The sequence below is a fragment of the Hippocampus bargibanti genome, linkage group LG04 (assembly GCF_051943395.1).
Source record: "Hippocampus bargibanti isolate YZ-2025 linkage group LG04, ASM5194339v1, whole genome shotgun sequence".
Lineage (NCBI taxonomy): Eukaryota > Metazoa > Chordata > Actinopteri > Syngnathiformes > Syngnathidae > Hippocampus > Hippocampus bargibanti.
The window spans coordinates 28,237,668-28,257,091 of record NC_142737.1 but is presented as its reverse complement, the minus strand read 5'-3'; the positions used below and the strand labels follow the sequence as shown (position 1 = coordinate 28,257,091).

The 19,424-nt window shown below is 41.6% G+C and overlaps 1 long non-coding RNA gene across 1 annotated transcript; it reads left to right on the top strand.

Annotated features, from left to right (window-relative positions):
- Window positions 1-1,074: 1,074 nt before the first annotated feature.
- Window positions 1,075-18,464, top strand: LOC148899617 (uncharacterized). The gene is made up of 3 exons (XR_016114871.1): window positions 1,075-1,156; window positions 16,711-16,816; window positions 18,240-18,464. It is a non-coding gene; the product is annotated as an uncharacterized LOC148899617 (long non-coding RNA).
- Window positions 18,465-19,424: the final 960 nt, after the last annotated feature.

Genomic DNA, 19,424 nt, shown 5'->3' with positions numbered 1-19,424 from the left:
CATTTGAAATAATTACTTAATATTACATTATATTAGAATAGATAAACCTTTATTAGCATAGTAATGAAAGGAGGAGGGAAGGAAAAGAAGAATAAACAGAATACAGGAGCTGATGTAAAGGCGGGCACTCTTGTATATGTGTAAATGCTGTTGATACAGATTTTTCTGAAGCTGCTATTCCATGGTTAACCAGCAGACTGTGCTTTATTTTATTTGACATTCATTACGTTGATGTGTTGTCATCTCCGGTGCAGGTTTTGGTCCCGAAACTACTCGCTTCTGGAAACACTTTGTCAAATACTATGTTCAATGTAAAATCACTTCTCCGTTCATATTTCATTACAAAGACATGCTGTTTGGATATTACAACAAGACCAACGACAAATATTGTATTATTAATTTATTAGTTTTTCTTGCCAAACATCATATTCATGAATCTAAATTTTGTGGGAGGAAACCCTATTTGTAATATTTCAAAATGAAATGAAACTATATCAGAAAACATTTCAACCATCTGCCGACCCAAACGCTATCAAAACACATGATTTGTTGATGAAATATGGCATAGGATGTGCTTGCCGATTTTTCTGGTGTTCCCCCCTCTCTTTTTTGTCAATTTCACTATTTTGTGCAGGCTCAATGAAATGTCAACACCCCTGGCACCCCCCCCCCCCCCGCTCTCTCATTCTCTTCTATTTTTTTCTTCTCTCTTTTTTCTTTTTGTATAATGATTATCTGTCAGGTACTCTTATTTCCTGTGCAATCAGGTTCTGTCTTTTACGCGATTATGTCACCTAATGTATATGTTGCCAACTATTTACAAAATATTAAGTATGCAGAAAGATTTGCTGAGACACACCTCTGATTTACATCTAGAAGCTCCACGAGCTATTCAAAACCAACGGTTTTGTTTACTTGTGTTGTGTTTTGTTTGCAGTGTTGTTTGTTTGTTTCTATTACTTTGTATGTTTGCAATCCATTTGAATAAAAAAGAAAAAAAATCCGGTGCAGGTTTTACTTTCCACCCCCCCCCCTCCCCTCTTTTGTTTTGGTTTCGTTTTACTCAGAAGAAGGTGAGAACGGACATGCTTTGTTGCTGGACTGTTTGAAACAAAAAGTCGAAGATCAAATTTTGGAGCGGCAAGTAGGCAAAATTGTTTGTGGGATTTTATTGCGTAAATTATATTTAATTGATGTAAGGTGATGTAAGTGTTTATGTGAAATTAATCGCTATATTTAAATGCTTGTTTCTACGGTTTCTATGCTTGTTTCTATGCTTTGTTCAGCGGTGGTGTCGTTGGTGATTTATGATGCAAGTTGAAGGAAATAAATAGTACATTTAGTTAGCCACTGCAATACAGTTAGCAGCCACTGTATTATGTGCTGTAACGAAAAAAGAAAGAAAAAGCAAGAGCCCAATAAAAAACGGACATTTAGAATGACCTCTTCTTCTTTTCCTTTCGGCTTTTCCCTTCGAGCGGTCGCTACAGCAAATCAGTGTCCTCCATCTTTAGAGGTTTGATCCGCATGCTTGTTTTGGCCAAGCTTTTACGTCGATGGCCTTCCTGACACAACCCTCAGTATTTATCCGGGCTTGGGACCGGCACAATCATGCTAATATGTATGCTGGGACTGATCCCCAGTTAGATAAGATGACGCCATCAGCCCCCGAGGCGCAGTATCAAGAAATGATTGGGAAAAGACAACAGAATGACATCAAGGCACCTGTGGTGACGTTGGGAGACAGAATGATTATGGATTGGATTGGATTGGATTGGATTTGCCTTTATTAGTCTCACAGTGGAGAAATTTACATTTCACAGCAGCAAAGTGATGAAAGGAATGAAAGTAGAAAAACGAAATACATGAGCTGCTGGAAAAGCAGCCACTCTCGTGGCGCCGTCTTGAAGTCAAAAGAACAAAAAAAACTAAATAACAAATAATATGACAGCATAGAGACAATATGACAAAACAAAGACATAGAGAGACATTCATTCTTCAGGACTTGCTGTACCCTCTTTGTGATGACATGAAGCAGTTCTAGATGAACGAGGAGAGGATCAAAGCGTCTTTCCACCAGTGGATCAGATTATGGCCATTGTTGGTTGAAGTTTAACAGAGTCAGTGGATCTGCTGGAGTGCAGGGTGGTGTGGTGAAATGAGGGTGTTCAGTGATCATCCGGGCTGAGGGGTTTTGGATTGGTTGGAGTTTATGGAGAATTTTTTTGATTGACATCGAAAAGAAGTGAGTTACGATAGTCCATCCGGGAGGTGACAAGACTGTGGATAAAAGGATAGCAGCGGTATGAGGGGTTAGAGAGGGACGGAGACGATTGATATTACGGAGGTGGAAATATACAGACTGAGTTATATTATTTATATGGCATTTGAAAGATAGTGAGCTATCGAGAATGACACCTAGGCTCTTGACCTGAAAAAGGGAGGGGACACGGTTGAACTGTCAATGGTGAGAGAGAAACTGTTTGCTTTGTGTAGGATTGGGACGACAGGCAGGAAAAGGGAAATGGCAGACTGTGAGGATAGATATGACTTCAAGGACAACCGACGTCACTTTTATGTTTCCTGACATCAGAAAAACGTTTTATAGCATCTAATACCCAAAACACGCCGTATGATATTTTTATTCAAATGCAAAACACCAATAAAAATGACTTAAAGTGTCTAAAAAGTACTTCAATTCGAAACCGGAAGTGGCCAGTTTCAGATGGTCCCGCCCCCATGTTCGTGGTGTCACGGCAAGACGTCTTTGTCACGGTTTGCGAGGTGGTGATGGCGGGTGCGGATCCCAAAAAGCAGGCAGGAGGGAGCAGGAGGTTGTTTGACAAATTGTATTAAAATAAAGGTCAGCAGGAACAAAATGTAAAACATCAAAATCATCTGAATGAAAAAAATACAAAGTAGCAAAAGAAGACCAAAAGTAAAAGTCCGCCAAGGTTAAACAAACACATACACAATGCATGCAGCAAACAAGCAGCAAACAAACAATGAACCGGCATCGGATGGTCGTGCCGGGTGTCCTTTTAAGTGTCAATGATTAAACGACCAGCACCTGTGAGGCTGCAGGCAGGGCTGACGTCGCTACCCGCTGGTCGCCAATCTGATCGGGACGACCAGCACCTGTGCAGATGTAGGCGGGGCCGACAGCGCCCCCCGTTGGTCGCCAACCAGATCATGACAGTCTTGCCTTGCTCGAGAATCAAAACAATGGCTTCAGATTCGGAGAATATGCTTTCTTTTTACTCATCCAGTTATGAATGTGATTAAAATAGTTCTGAAGAGGAAAGCATACATGTTTGCAATCGATTAATTTATTCCGCGTCATTTTGAGGGGGGAAATGTAGCACCGAATGGGTGTCATCTGGGGGGCGGGGGGATGTAGCACCAAAAAGAGGCAGAAGAGGGCGACAAAGCTCCATGGAAAGCTCAGTGGAAACGGGCTGATTAATTCCTTGCAATTTTCAAATAGATGATCGGTGCCACACACAAGGATTCACCATCGCGTTATGTGTTTTCCTTCTAATTTCGCCATCAACACGGAACAAAGTAATGCAAAATGCATTGAGGTGATGCAAGGTATGAGGTGATGCAAGGTATTTCTCGCTGACGGGCGTTCCTTCAGTGACGTAGGGTGAGGACTCGTCACCAACTCAAAAACAAGACTACCGGAATATTCAGTGCGAGTTTTAAAACGTAAAATATAGCTACAGTTAAGTCTCGTTATATCGATATCGGTTATATTGATAATACTGCTTATTACGATACTATTTTCATTTCCCGTGCACATTTCTAGTCTTTTTATGTATAATTACTTCCGTTTAGTACGATACCCGGTTATTACGATAATCCGGTTATTACGGTGCTCCTTTTCATCTCCCGCCGGCCATTTTGGATTGGATTGGATTGGATATGCCTTTATTAGTCTCACAGTGGAGAAATTTACATTTCACAGCAGCAAAGTGATGAAAGTAGAAAAACGAAATACGTGAGCTGCTGGAAAAGCAGCCACTCTCGTGGCTCCGTCTTGAAGTCAAAAGAACAAAAAAAAACTAAATAACAAATAATATGACAGCATAGAGACAATATGACAAAACAAAGACATAGAGAGACATTCATTCTTCAGGACTTGCTGTACCCTCTTTGTGATGACATGAAGCAGTTCTAGATGAAAGAGGAGAGGATCAAAGCATCTTTCCACCAGTGGATCAGGGACATCATGGTGGAATGTGCACGTTGACTACAAGCTAAGCATTTGCTTAGCATTTTGCTGTTTATATCGATACATCGGTCGCGCCATTGGTCGACTTGGTCACGTGTCTTGGTTACGTGACCAGCTCCCGCGAGCAGACACCATTTTCATTTGCAGACGGCAGCTCGTGTGTCTTCAACAATGGCGAAACGAAAGAATTGTGATCTCTGAACGAAGCACAGGTCAATCGTGGCTGTTGAGGGGAATCCAACACGGTACTGATGATGATGAGGATGAAGAAGAACCGACTGAATGCACACCTATTGCAACACCGACAAAAGCGTTGCAAGGTGCTGCGGACATGCGATCTTTCTTTGAATCCGTAGAAAAGGCATCCGGTTTTTTAGAAACGTTAAACAAGATGGAAGTGTTTATATTAAAATATAAAAATGGGAAGCAGAAGAAGATTGATGACTTTTTTTTAAATAGCATACATAATTGCAGTGTTATGTACATGTACTGTATATGAATGCAAGCGCTTTTTGCATCAATGTTTGTTGTTTTGTCTGCTGAAGCGTGATCATTTTGAAAATGACTGTACATTCCATACTGTGCATTAAAGGACAACCAACATTTTTGTTTCTTGACTGACATCAGAAAAAGGTTTTATAGCATCTACAATACCCAAAACACGCAGTATGATAAATGCAAAACACCAATAAAAATTACTTCACGTCACGCCAAGACGTCTTGCATTGCTGGAGAATCGATGAGAAGGTTTCTTCAGCCGTCATCTGTACAAAAGTGAAGGTTTCGGACGTTTCGCCTCCTATCCAAGAGGCTTCGTCAGCGAACTAAAGTCTGACTGGTCGTATCGGCCCCATTTATATATCCCTAATGTCCAGACCTGGTGGCGCCGGACACAGCTATGAAAGGGGCCTACTCTCAGGTTGGGGGGGGGCGCGTATGAACGATCCAAATTGAACCTCACACCACCAGACCGGTTTAATGAAGGATTTTGTTGTTTTATAAGAATCGCCTCTTTTACCCCCCTTTCAAACCATCTATGTTCTTTCGCTAAGATTTTAACCTCATTGTCGTCAAATGAGTGGTTAGTAGCTTTTAGGTGCAAATGTACTGCCGATTGAGGCCCACTAGTATTATCCCTGCGATGTTGATAAAGTCTTTTTTTGAGAATTTGTTAAGTCTCCCCAATGTACTGCTCTTTACAATTTTCATTCTTACAATGTATGAAATAAACTACATTACTTTGTTTTTCATTTGGTAGCCTATCTTTTGGATGCACTAATCTTTGCCTTAACGTGTTTATCGGTTTGAAATAAGTAGGAATTTTATGTTGTCAAAGGACTCTTTGTAATTTTTCAGAAACTCCTGCAATGTACGGTACTGCTACTCCTCTCCTTTTAGAATCTTGAGAATTATTGGTTTCGTTCGCTATTCTTTCTTTCTGACCTTTGTTGAATGACCACTGAGGGTACCCACAGTTAGTGAGTGCTCTCCTGATATGTTTTGACTCCTTTTCTCTACCTTCAGTGCTAGTTGGTATTAGTTTAGCCCTATGCTGGAGGGTTCTGATAACTCCTAGTTTATGTTGTAAAGGGTGGTTAGAGTCAAAAAGTAAGTATTGGTCAGTGTGCGTAGCCTTCCTAAAGACTTCTGTTTTTAGCGCTCTGTCCTCTTTTATAATTACTTTACAATCCAAGAAGGCTAGTTGGTTCTCTTGAATGTCCTCACGAGTAAATTTAATATTGAAGTCTACAGAGTTGAGATGATCTGTGAAGGATTGAATTTCTTGTTTCTTAATTATGACAAAAGTATCGTCCACATATCTAAACCAGTGTCTAGGTTTTGTCCCTGGGAAGGATGTGAGGGCCTGTTTCTCCATCTCTTCCATGTAAAGATTAGCCACTATGGGTGAAACTGGTGAGCCCATAGCACAACCATGGATTTGTTTATAAAATTTTTCCCGAAATTGAAAATACGTAGTATTAAGGCAGATTTCTAATAATTGGCAGATGTGATTCGGTTTCAGTTTGGTTCTTTCATGCAGAGAAACATCCGCCAGCAGCCTCGTCCTCACCACTGAGACTGCTGCTGGGGTTGGGACAGATGTAAAGAGAGAAGTCACATCGTATGATGCCAAAGTTTCCTCAGGTTCCAATATGAGGTCTTTGATCCTCTCTACAAACCCTGTGGTGTTCTCTACGTGGTATTCTGTGTTACCAACCAACGGAGCTAAAATAGTTTTTAAATATTTGGCTACATTGTATGTAGAGGAGTCAATGCTACAAACAATGGGTCGGAGGGGGAACCCTTCTTTATGTATTTTTGGCAGGCCATAGATACATGGCGTGGCCTCTCCCGGGTATAATCTAAAATACATCTGTTTGTCTATATGTTTTCCTTTCTCTAGCTTTTTCATAGCTGTGTCCGGCGCCACCAGGTCTGGACATTAGGGATATATAAATGGGGCCGATACGACCAGTCAGACTTTAGTTCGCTGACGAAGCCTCTTGGATAGGAGGCGAAACGTCCGAAACCTTCACTTTTGTACAGATGACGGCTGAAGAAACCTTCTCATCGATGGACCACTCCTGTACGACTGAGAGCTTACACAGACGTATTGCTGGAGAATCCAAACAATGGCTTCAGATTCGGAGAATATGATGTCTTGTTACACATCCATTCATGGATATGATTCAAATACAGAAGAGAAAGAGTTAAGCATACATGTTTACAATCGATTAAAGATTTACTGTACTGTACTGTATACTGTATCCTATGGAGCCTGGGTGCCCTCTACTGGCGGCTTTCAGATGCAACACGGTTCTCAGACAAAACATGCATACATAATGTTCAGTAAGTTGTAAGCGTTGCAGTTTCCCTGTTGCAGTGTTACTGTATGTACATGCCCACTACTGTATATGGATGCAATCGTTTTTGCAACAATATTTAGTTTTCATTCCATACTGAATTAAAGATCCCCCAGTTACGTAACCAGCTTCCGTGTTTATCTTGTCGACGCAAGCACAATAAAAAAACTAGCGATTGGCCGAGACTGTTGATAGCTCACAGCTTTCATTACTACTGGTCGGTCTTTTTAATAACAAAACGTAGCCGTTATCACATCCAGATACAAACAAGAGCTGTTGTTACGTCACAGCTGCGCGCCGGCATTCTATTCAGGCACTCTCTCGTACTGTCACGGAACCAGCTTCCGTGTTTATCCTGTCGACGCGAGCACATTAAAAAAGAACTAGCACCATAGCTTATATACAGTACTGTTGTTTGACACCAATTAAACCATGGATTTAATAGAAGAATTGTGATATCGGAACAACGTACAATCGTGGCTGTGGAGGACTATCTAACAAGCAAATCCTTCATCGCGAAAGAGTTTGATCGTAGATCAAAGAAAAGCCTCAGCACAGCGCCTCGACTTAACCATCTCACTTCAGTGTGGTATGGCAGGCTGTGGGTAATGTTGCTGTCGCTGAGAAGTTTGTCAAACTGACGATGCTTCAGACCTCTGGACCGCATGAAATTTACAGTGTGAACAACCACCTCCATGACGTGATCCATTTTCAGCGACTTGCAACACAATGCCTCCTGGTGCAAAATACAGTGAAATGTCCAGAAACTACCTCCTCCATTAATGGCTTGTACTTTGTCTTTGAACTTTGTCGCGACACCTGCTGTCTTTCCGACCATGGATAGCGCGCCGTCTGTAGCCAGGCTGACAGCGCGGGACAACTCTGTCCAATGCAGGAACGACAGAGTCGAAAATGTTCTCGGCCGTTGTGGTGTCTATCATTGGCACCAACTCAAGAAACTTCAATAACAGTCAATGTCTCATCAACTCCTCGAATAAATATGGCCAGTTGGGCCACGTCTGTGATGTCAGTGCTCTCGTCAATTGCCACGGAAAATGCAATAAATGACTTGACTCACTGTTTCAATTGACTGTCTAAATCTGCCGATAGTTCCGACATCCTCTATTCCTCGTCAGGCTAATATTGGCAAAAGCTTGTCGCTGCTCGGGACATACAAATTCAGCCGCTTTCATCATGCATTGTTTAACAACGTCACCGTCGGAATACGGCTTCGATGCTAATACTATTTCTCTAGCAATTAGGTAGCTGGCTTTTACCGCTGCTTCACTGACTTGTCGGCTACGGATGAAAGTTGACTGCTGTTTGCTGAGATCTTCTTTTCTCTTTTCTCTTCTCAGTTGTCCTTGCAACCCGTCATATTTTTCGCTGTGATCAGTCTTGTACTGGCGTCGAATATTATATTCCTTCAATACCGAAACTTGTTGCAAACACACCAAGCACAAAGGTTTGCCGTGCATCTCTGTAAATAAATAGGACGTGGTCCATTTTTCTTTGAAAATTCTACACTCCTTATCTGTTTTTCTCCGTTTGGATAACGACATTTTGGCTAATGAGAGTGAAGCGCAGAGGTAGAGACCAAGGTTTTAACAACGTCGTAACAAGCAGCAGATGTCGCTTTGACACCGTCTGCTGTTTTGTGTCTGTCTCAGTGATGCGGCGTGTCTTCTACTCTGATGGAACGAGTGCGCCCCTTAGAGGATAAGCCATGAATTGCAACGAATTAAAAATATCAATTCCATGTCTTTTATGCATTTTTTCCATTTTCCACACAGCGAGCAACAAGTGAAACTCTTTAATTCTTGCATGTCGATAATGCCTTTGAATCCTGAAACATGTCTAATTCACATTATATTAACCCAAACTGAGTTTCACTGTACATGATTTGGCAGCTTGGCAAGAGACCCCAGCAAGATCAGAGGAAAAGTGCAATGATAATGAAGGCTCAAAATTAAGATCTCTCAGATAATGCCCACAGCAATGATCAATTTTACATTTTGAGTGACCTACCTGACTGTGTCTTTCTGTTGTCATATTGTTTAATTTTATTTTTTGGTTCTTTTGACTTCAGGATGGCGCCGCGAGAGTGGCTACCTTTACAGCAGCTGTGTATTATATTTTTCTACTTCTTTTCTTTCCTCTACCTTTCATAACTTTGCTCCTGTGAAATGTAGATTTCTCCACAGCGAGACAAATAAAGGCTAATCCAATCCAATTGTAGTTACGGTTTAAACGGTATCCAAGGCAGCATTTTAAAGGTGTAAGGACTTGTCTTTGTTCCTCAAACTTGTCATATTTTGGCCTGTACACGTGCATCAACACCAGGTGTCATGTCCTGACGAGCTGTCACTGTCATTTAAGTGCTTGTTTGTGAGCCTTGAACACATTTTTGTTTTATTGATATTCATCACTAAGAAAATTTGTTCACAAAGGGAGGTTGTCCCAAACATGCACAAAATTTTAAAAACTGTTGATTTGGGGTACCATGGTAGTAGATACTGATCAAATCTGTCAAGACCTACAGAGGCAAATTTCCCCCTCAAATCTGCATCACACTGCAAATCAATTATCTCTAGCTGAATTTTGACCGAAAACTGAAAATTCTTTCTCTAGTTCACCAAATAGCTGAAACCGTTTCTCAAACTCCCGCAGTACTCCTGCAATTTTGTCTTTGTACCGTTTCATGTCCGCATCAGGTCTGGTCACACACACACATCTCTCAGACAGGGGAAATGAGCTGGGATGCCATTTGCCAGTTGCATCTCCCACAAAGTCAGCTTCAACTTAAATGTATGTATGTTGTCAGAAAACTGTGACAACTTTTTTTGCGGCCTTGCAACATTTTGTTCAGATTGTTCAAGTGTTCAGTAATATCAACCAAGAATGCCAAGGTCCCATAGCCATTCCTGAGATTGTAATTCCAACACCGGTTTTCATTTTTTCTCCATGAACTGTCCGATTTCCACTCATAGATCAAAGAAAAGCCTCAGCACAGCGCCTCGACTTAACCATCTCACTTCAGTGTGGTATGGCAGGCTGTGGGTAATGTTGCTGTCGCTGAGAAGTTTGTCAAACTGACGATGCTTCAGACCTCTGGACCGCATGAAATTTACAGTGCGAACAACCACCTCCATGACGTGATCCATTTTCAGCGACTTGCAACACAATGCCTCCTGGTGCAAAATACAGTGAAATGTCCAGAAACTACCTCCTCCATTAATGGCTTGTACTTTGTCTTTGAACTTTGTCGCGACACCTGCTGTCTTTCCGACCATGGATAGCGCGCCGTCTGTAGCCAGGCTGACAGCGCGGGACAACTCTGTCCAATGCAGGAACGACAGAGTCGAAAATGTTCTCGGCCGTTGTGGTGTCTATCATTGGCACCAACTCAAGAAACTTCAATAACAGTCAATGTCTCATCAACTCCTCGAATAAATATGGCCAGTTGGGCCACGTCTGTGATGTCAGTGCTCTCGTCAATTGCCACGGAAAATGCAATAAATGACTTGACTCACTGTTTCAATTGACTGTCTAAATCTGCCGATAGTTCCGACATCCTCTATTCCTCGTCAGGCTAATATTGGCAAAAGCTTGTCGCTGCTCGGGACATACAAATTCAGCCGCTTTCATCATGCATTGTTTAACAACGTCACCGTCGGAATACGGCTTCGATGCTAATACTATTTCTCTAGCAATTAGGTAGCTGGCTTTTACCGCTGCTTCACTGACTTGTCGGCTACGGATGAAAGTTGACTGCTGTTTGCTGAGATCTTCTTTTCTCTTTTCTCTTCTCAGTTGTCCTTGCAACCCGTCATATTTTTCGCTGTGATCAGTCTTGTACTGGCGTCGAATATTATATTCCTTCAATACCGAAACTTGTTGCAAACACACCAAGCACAAAGGTTTGCCGTGCATCTCTGTAAATAAATAGGACGTGGTCCATTTTTCTTTGAAAATTCTACACTCCTTATCTGTTTTTCTCCGTTTGGATAACGACATTTTGGCTAATGAGAGTGAAGCGCAGAGGTAGAGACCAAGGTTTTAACAACGTCGTAACAAGCAGCAGATGTCGCTTTGACACCGTCTGCTGTTTTGTGTCTGTCTCAGTGATGCGGCGTGTCTTCTACTCTGATGGAACGAGTGCGCCCCTTAGAGGATAAGCCATGAATTGCAACGAATTAAAAATATCAATTCCATGTCTTTTATGCATTTTTTCCATTTTCCACACAGCGAGCAACAAGTGAAACTCTTTAATTCTTGCATGTCGATAATGCCTTTGAATCCTGAAACATGTCTAATTCACATTATATTAACCCAAACTGAGTTTCACTGTACATGATTTGGCAGCTTGGCAAGAGACCCCAGCAAGATCAGAGGAAAAGTGCAATGATAATGAAGGCTCAAAATTAAGATCTCTCAGATAATGCCCACAGCAATGATCAATTTTACATTTTGAGTGACCTACCTCAGCTCATGAAAGCCACGTACATTTGGACAGCACTATAAATTGGTCACACTTGCACTTTTTGTCCACGAGAGGGCACACGATAACTGTCCTTTGACCAGACAGCAAACAGGAATCTTGGAATCTTTGTATCTGTGTCTATGTATCTAACTATCTATGTGTCTATGTATCTAGGTATTTATGTATCTATGTATCTACATATGTATATATGTGTAACGAAGTTATGCACTAAGATTATTAAATTATGACGGAAGTGACGCAACGGTGCACAGTGTGGCACCAAGTCTGATAGTTGTCAGAACAACTTGGACGAGATTTATGGTGAGTCGCATTTCTCTAATGGTCTGGATTAACGCGCATTTTCATTACAATATCTCATTTTTTTCCCCCCTTTGTACTGTCTAGTGCAGACATGGGCAAACTACGGCCCGCGGGCCACATACGGCCCGTTAGGCTTTTTAATCAGGCCCGCCGAATTTGCCCAAATTATAATACAAACAGTTTCTAAAACTCATGACAAAAAGTTAGCGAACAACAGGGCAGATAACTGAAAAGTTGCCTGGCCCATTTTTCACAACTTGAAGCACAATGAGACAACTAATTACATTCAAAAACATTGTCACAAAGTATAGTTCTTTTTTTAAATCAAGAATGCACCTACTACAAATGCTACCGTGCTTAATTTACGGTAAATGTACAAGGCTGTAGATTTTGCTGCAGTTGTCAATTGTCATTGTGGTGCACAAAGCAACGTTTGCATTACTTTCTACGAGCCACTAAGCCCCTTTTATAAGTCTCACGTACACTTTACAGTCACGGTTTAATGTAAATTTACGTTTTGTAGCGTCACATATCTTGTTAGCTTCTTTTGAATCTTTCTTCTGGGCTGAGGTTCTGTGCAACTATTTTGGAAAATGATATGCAATTGCACGACTTTATAACGCTTGATAAAGTCCGGAAGAAAGAAGAAGGCTTCTGATTGGCTGCCGTGCCGAGTATGCAAATTTCAACTGTAGGTAGCCTACGTCCGTGTGCTCCGCGACGGTACACGTGTATTGTTTGCGAGTGAAGGCGAGGGCGTCTGTGAGGAGTTTGTTGAGCGCGCGGTCAGGACAAACCTTCTATGATTTGGCGGAATTTAACACAAGTAGGTATCATTGAGCTTGAATATTTCGTTGTGTAATAATATGTTTTGAATGTCGAAAGTGATTCCATTTTTCAATAAATGTTGATTTCTTTAACTTTGCCCCTTCAATGGAAACAGACGCAATCTTGGTAAATCACAATGCACGTTATTTTAATCTATTTCCATTTTCTCCTCCAAGTATCTGCGAAATACTATGTAAACGCCATATTCCTTGAGACAAATTTATTAACGAATCAGGGATATTTTTCACATTTGAAAGACAGTTAATAAATTGGGTTGTAGTGTTCTTACTGTGCTATGAGGTTTATACATACTACATTTAAAGGACAACCGGCACCATGTTTTGTTTTTGTTTCCCACTGACATCAGAAAAACGTTTTATAGCATCTAAAATACCCAAATCAGGCAGGCTGATATTTTTAGTTAAATGAAAAACACCAATAAAAATGACTTCAAAATGAATCCGGAAATGGTCAGTTTCAGAAGGTCCCACCCCCCTCTTCGTGACGTCACGCCAAGACGTCTTGCCTTTGATCGAGAATCAAAACAATGGCTTCAAGTTCGGAGAAGATGTTTTCTTGTTACTCATCCAGTTATGAATATGATTCAAATAGTTCTGAAGAGGAAAGCATAAATGTTTGCAATTGATTCAAGGAGTCCTCCCATATCAATTCGAGCCGCCAATGACAGTAATGTAGCACCCAGAAAATGCAGAAGATGGTGCCCAAGCTCCGTTAGAAATGGGCTGATTTGTCAGCTGGGAATTTGTGTCAGCGAATATCAAATAGTTGTCTTGGTGCAACACACAACGATTCACCATCGCGTTATTTATGCGTTTTCCTTTTAATTTCGCCATCGACACGGATCAACACAAAGTTTTCAGACCAAACAAAGTACCCAAAATGCATGGTGTGTCGCTTTCTCGGTCAGGGGCGGTCCAAATGTGACGTCAAAGGGGATCGTCATCAACTCGAAAACAAGACTTCATGAATATTCAGCGCAAGTCTAAAAACGTAAACTATAGCTATATGCTGTGGAATCTTTGTAAAATACGCTCAGTCGAAGTCATTTGAAGTGATATTATAAATTATGGACATAACTTGTTCAGAGTATTTCCGGCCCAAACACTCCCTCCAAATGCTCCTGGGGCGGGCGTCGGGCGCCGCGGGCGCGGAAGGGGGTCTGCTATGCGTCTTACCCTCTGTCAAATTTTAGGACCCAATGCGGCCCGTGAGTCAAAAAGTTTGCCCACCCCTGGTCTAGTGTTATCTAATTAGTTCCCTGATTCCTTTCGAGTCCAGATTACTTTTTGTGTATTATTTAATTCAAGTTTTGTCGAGTGGAACTTTGAAGCACATTTGCTTCATAGTGCTTTTCTGTTGCGCAGTTAATCACAAGACGAAACCCATGCGACTTCACCCATCCCTTCTGCCATACTGTGTTGCAGGTAATGATTGTTTCATTTCGTTTTTATTGTATAGTATTTAGTTTCTTGTGTCGCGTTTCATTTGGCCGTGAGTGTTCGTGGCAGGTCGTACTGTGCCGCCATTATCCAGCGGACCACGTGTTCCCTCCGACAGTCTCGAATGTGATGCGTTCAGGGGCATCATGTAAATAACAGTGAACTTGTGTTGTATTCCCCTTTTCTGTAAATAACCACTATAAGGATCACGCGTTGTTCATACTGTTTTGTTATCTACAATGTTTTGCATATTCAGAACAACTTGAACGAGATTTATGTTAATCACAAGACGAAACCCATGCGACTTCACCCATCCCTTCTGCCATACTGTGTTGCCGAACTAAAAGAAATAAAAAGACATCCACGCGTCTGGTATTATTAAGACGGCAGCATAGTGGAGCTCAAGACAGTGACACCCGTCACATATGCATCTAAGTCAGGGGTGCTCACACTTTTTCAGCATAGGAGCTACTTTTGAAATGACCAAGTCAAAATGATCAGAATCAGAATCAGAATCATCTTTATTGCCAAGTATGTAGAACATACAAGGAATTTGTTTCCGGTAGAACACGCTGCACTAGTATCGTCGTCAAAAAAAACTGCTAAGTGGCACTATACAGTTCCATTTTGGCTACTGTTGAAGAGTTCAAAGAGTTAATGGCTTGGGGGAAGAAGCTGTTTAAATGTCTGCTGGATTTGGTGCGCATGGATCGGTAGCGCCTGCCTGAGGGGAGTAGTTGGAAAAGGTGGTGGGCAGGGTGCGGAGGGTCCAGTAGGATTTTCCGCGCCCTTGTTCGGATTCTTGCAGTGTGCAAGTCCTCGAGAGTGGGTAGGGCGGTGCCAATGATTTTTTCCGCCGTCCTAACTGTCCGTTGAAGTCGGATTTTGTCCATTTTTGTGGCGGCCCCGAACCAAACGGTGATGGAAGAACACAGGATGGATTCGATGACAGCCGTGTAGAAATGTTGCAGCACCTCCTGTGGTGTGAACCAATCCCTTGCTGCCCAAACATGAACCTGGCGTGTGCACTTCTAGATTATGGGGGACTGCTAATTTTTTTTTTAACCTGAAATTAACTTGCTGCTGTGGTTTTCTTTTGAAAGAACAATAATTTTGCCCAAGGCCTGAATAATATTTTTCTAAATCATCACCTGCACTACATGGTCTGGCAGAAAGACACTTTGCTGCAAATGTAATATTTTTATTTTCATTTTAAATGAATAATGCAGCAACACCAAACTGATCTGTCCCATTACCTTGCATGGCAAGCTCCGCTGTTGATGCAGGACAGGCTTTCTGCTGTTTGCGGGTCTAAGGCAACAGTCAAGCTGTGTAAATAAATACTTATGCATGTTCCCATTTTGTTTCTCTCGACATTTGCAAAGGTCATATATGGCAGAAGTCTTGTTTGTTTGACCTCCTTTGTTACAAAATCCAGAGTGTTTCCGACTTTCCACACAAAGCAATACAGTACTGTACATTTCCACCACTATTCAAAGGTCACTAACATGGTAACATCTGCCCAGAGGTAACCCCTCAGGATCATGAGTACGCCATGTGTCTGTTTTAAAAGCTACTGATGGGTCATTGTCGTTTTCTATGTGATCATTTGAAAATTGAAATCCTTGCAGCGTTTGAATGAAATAAAGTGATCTTAATTGTGTCGTTGCTCCCCAATGGTAAGTGATTAGCGCGTCAGCCTCACAGTACAGAAGTATGGGGTTCACTTCCAGCTCCGGCCTCTCTGTGTGGAGTTTTTGCATGTTCTTCTCGTGCCTGCATGGCATTTTGTCAGTGCACCTCAAAGTGCAAAAAATACAGTATATTTGTGATTTTTTTAATAAGACTCATGAAATGAGGGAAAAGCAAAAATGTGTTTAGAATTAATGAGTTCTGTTCAACACTGTCTTATGTGTGCAGTAAGGCCATTGGTTTCGCAATGGCTTGAGAGGGAAGACTTCTAGCTATAGTAGAAAATAATATTGCTCTTATGAAAAGCAAAACAATATACAGTAAAGTCTCGTTATATCGATATTCAAGGGAGTCCCAAAAAATATCGATATAACCGGGATTATCGATATATCCGACCCTGTTTGCATGTAATTTTCTCCGTGCGTGCATAGAAATAGCATCGATATAACCGGGACTATCGATATATCCGATATCGATATAACGAGACTTTACTGTATATAAAGAAATAACATAATCTCCAGCACATAATGCTATAAATTATTTGAACCTTGGCCAAGCGATCAGTTTGTTTTCTGGGCAAAGCCCTGCAATCTTGCGAGGTGATATGACCTTGACAGTACATACCGTTCGTTGACCTGCTGCATATTGCCCAAGATCTTCTGTCCCAGCAAATGAATCAGCCTTGTGACACACTGAGGATACCTCCTCTTAAGGGAGTTGAGAGCTCCTTCAGGGCCTCAACCTTGGTCATTCATATTTAATGGAAACTTGACATTATCCACTTCAATGCTTCAATACAATGACTATTTGATGAATATTTTTTAGATGGACCACGCCAATTAGGTCCCCGCGGTCATACTCTCCTGCAAGCTCCTTGTTCCCATTATCCTTTGCAATGACAGAGCGCAACTGGCCACTGAGGACAATCAAGGTGCTGTCGTACTTGTCACCCTGTCTACATGCAATCACAAAATATTTTAAGAAGTACGGTTCATCCATCCACATGAATAATTATATTGCCATTTGTATTCTTCAGCATCAACATGATCATGAGAGGAACTAATGCAATTGTTTGCTCACACTCATTATTCCTAATAGAGATTATCTTCAATCTGTTTTGGTACACTTAATCCTGCTAGCATCAAAAGCACAAAGGTGTGTGAGAGAGAGAGAATGTGTGTGTGTGTGTGTGTGTGTGTGTGTGTGTGTGTGTGTGTGTGTGTGTGTGTGTGTGTGTGTGTGTGTGTGTGTGTGTGTGTGTGTGTGTGTGTGTGTGCGTGCGCGTGTGTGTGTGTGTGTGTGTGTGTGTGTGAGTGAGTGAGTGAGAGAGAGAGAGAGAGAGAGTGAGAGAGAGAGAGAGAGAGAGAGAGAGAGAAATGATGGACAAGATCTCCCTGCTTTTTTGGGGGTGAGATTGCACTCAAAACTGGGTTCATGTCAGTTGAAGGGGACAATACACACACGTCTTTCGACTTTCCCACCTTTGGTCTATTTAGAGACATCAACATGTGATAAAAAAACGAGTTGTGGTCCACTCGCCTGACTTGTGTACGGGCGTTGTGTGTGAATGTGGGTGGGAATGGTTTTCTGTCACTTGGTGTGCCTTGCGGCTGCCTGGCAACCAGTTCAGCATTTAGTCCCTCCGCCTCTTGCCCAATATAAGCAGGGGTAGGCTACGTCACCCTTCCGCAACCCCTTCCATTCAAGATAATCCGTGATGGCAATAGATGGAAGACTGAAATCCGTGAGTAAGCCTGAGTGCTCTAAGAAAAATAAAGTGATACATTTGATGTTACTATTACTATTATACTGTCATCGCTGGACAGCTCTGGGGCCATTGTGTTTTTTTGCACCTGTAATGGGCAGCATCTTCACAGCCCCGCTTTGTTCAGCGGAAAGGTCGGTGCTGTTTGTCAGTCTGCGGTTGGATGGACTGGATTGGATTGGATTTGCCTTTATTAGTCTCACAGTGGAGAAATTTACATTTCACAGCAGCAAAGTGATGAAAGGAATGAAAGTAGAAAAACAAAATACATGAGCTGCTGGAAAGGCAGCCACTCTTGCGGCGCCGTCTTGAAGTCAAAAGAACAAAAAAAACTACAAACTAAATAACAAATAATAATAATATACTAATAATATGCGTGTGTGTGTGTGTGTGTGTGTGTGTGTCGCGGCTTGTAATTGAAGTGGATTTATGTGGGACAGCAGATGTGAGACAATGTCGTTTCGTCAATGGATGCTACAGCTTCGTGTTTGCTTTCAACATTTAGCTTGTAGTAGACGTGCAAATTCCACCATGACGTCCCTGATCCACTGCTGAAATGGATGCTTTGATCCTCTCCTCTTTCATCTAGAACTGCTTCATGTCATCACAAAGAGGATACAGCAAGTCCTGAAGAATGGCGGCGTGTGAACATGCAGCGGCTCCCCTCTCCCGGCAAATTGCCGTTTTCATGTTTATTATGTTTGCTAAAGTCATTATAAGTGCCTTGCATGCTGGGTCCGAGAGGACAGTAATTTCATCTGTGCTGTATGTATGTCATGCATATTAGCATATTTGACAATAAAGCTGACTTTGACTTGACTATTTATTAGGACAAAAACAAAAAAAAGCATAGACATATCGGATTTGTTGGGCGAAACTTTGCTCAATTTATACAGACTGTAAAGGACAAAAGGCAAAATAAAGTGGACTCTAGATGGATTGCGGCATTCTTATAAACTTGTTCTAAAATTACCACTGATCATAAGGGAGATACTGGCTCTTTCGTGAAGCTAAATACTAAATTTATTACCTTGGAACGGCTTGATCAAGTTGGAAAAGGGAAAAAAAGCAGCTTGGAACTTTACAAATACCAGACTGCAACGAATGAATGATGGTTATTGTTCATTTTATACCTGCAGAAAATGAGAGTGGAGTGGGGGCACAGGGGAAGACGCGGTGCGGATTCAGATTTCACCTGCCTTCCTTAAGCCATCCCCCATGAATTGAATTTATTGTAAGAGGCAAAAATAGACTGACTCACAGGAAGGCTGGTGGTATCTTGGTTTGCAATGTCGAATGAAATGATTCATTTTGGGATGTCAACGTTCATCTCAGTGTCTTTTAAGTAACAAGTGATGACAAGGGATGAATAAATTCCCAGTACGCTAAAGTGGATGCAACACCTCAATAGACACAACTGTTTGTTTTTTGGTTTTCCAATCACATTCACAATTCATCATTGACATTCATTCTGCCCTGAGGTCAGGTAGCAATGTAACATACTACATGATTAATTCTGTTACTTGCAGTCTCCTGATGAAACCTGGCCCACAAAGCTGGAAGTGTCACGGTTTGCGAGGTGGTGATGGCGGGTTCGGATCCCAAAAAGCAGGCAGGAGGCAGCAGGAGGTTGTTTGACAAATTGTATTAAAATAAAGGTCAGCCGTAACAAAATGTAAAACATCAAAATGATCTGAATGGAAAAAATACAAAGTAGCAAAAGAAAACCAAGTGTAAAAGTCCGCCAAGGTTAAACAAACATGTACACAATGCA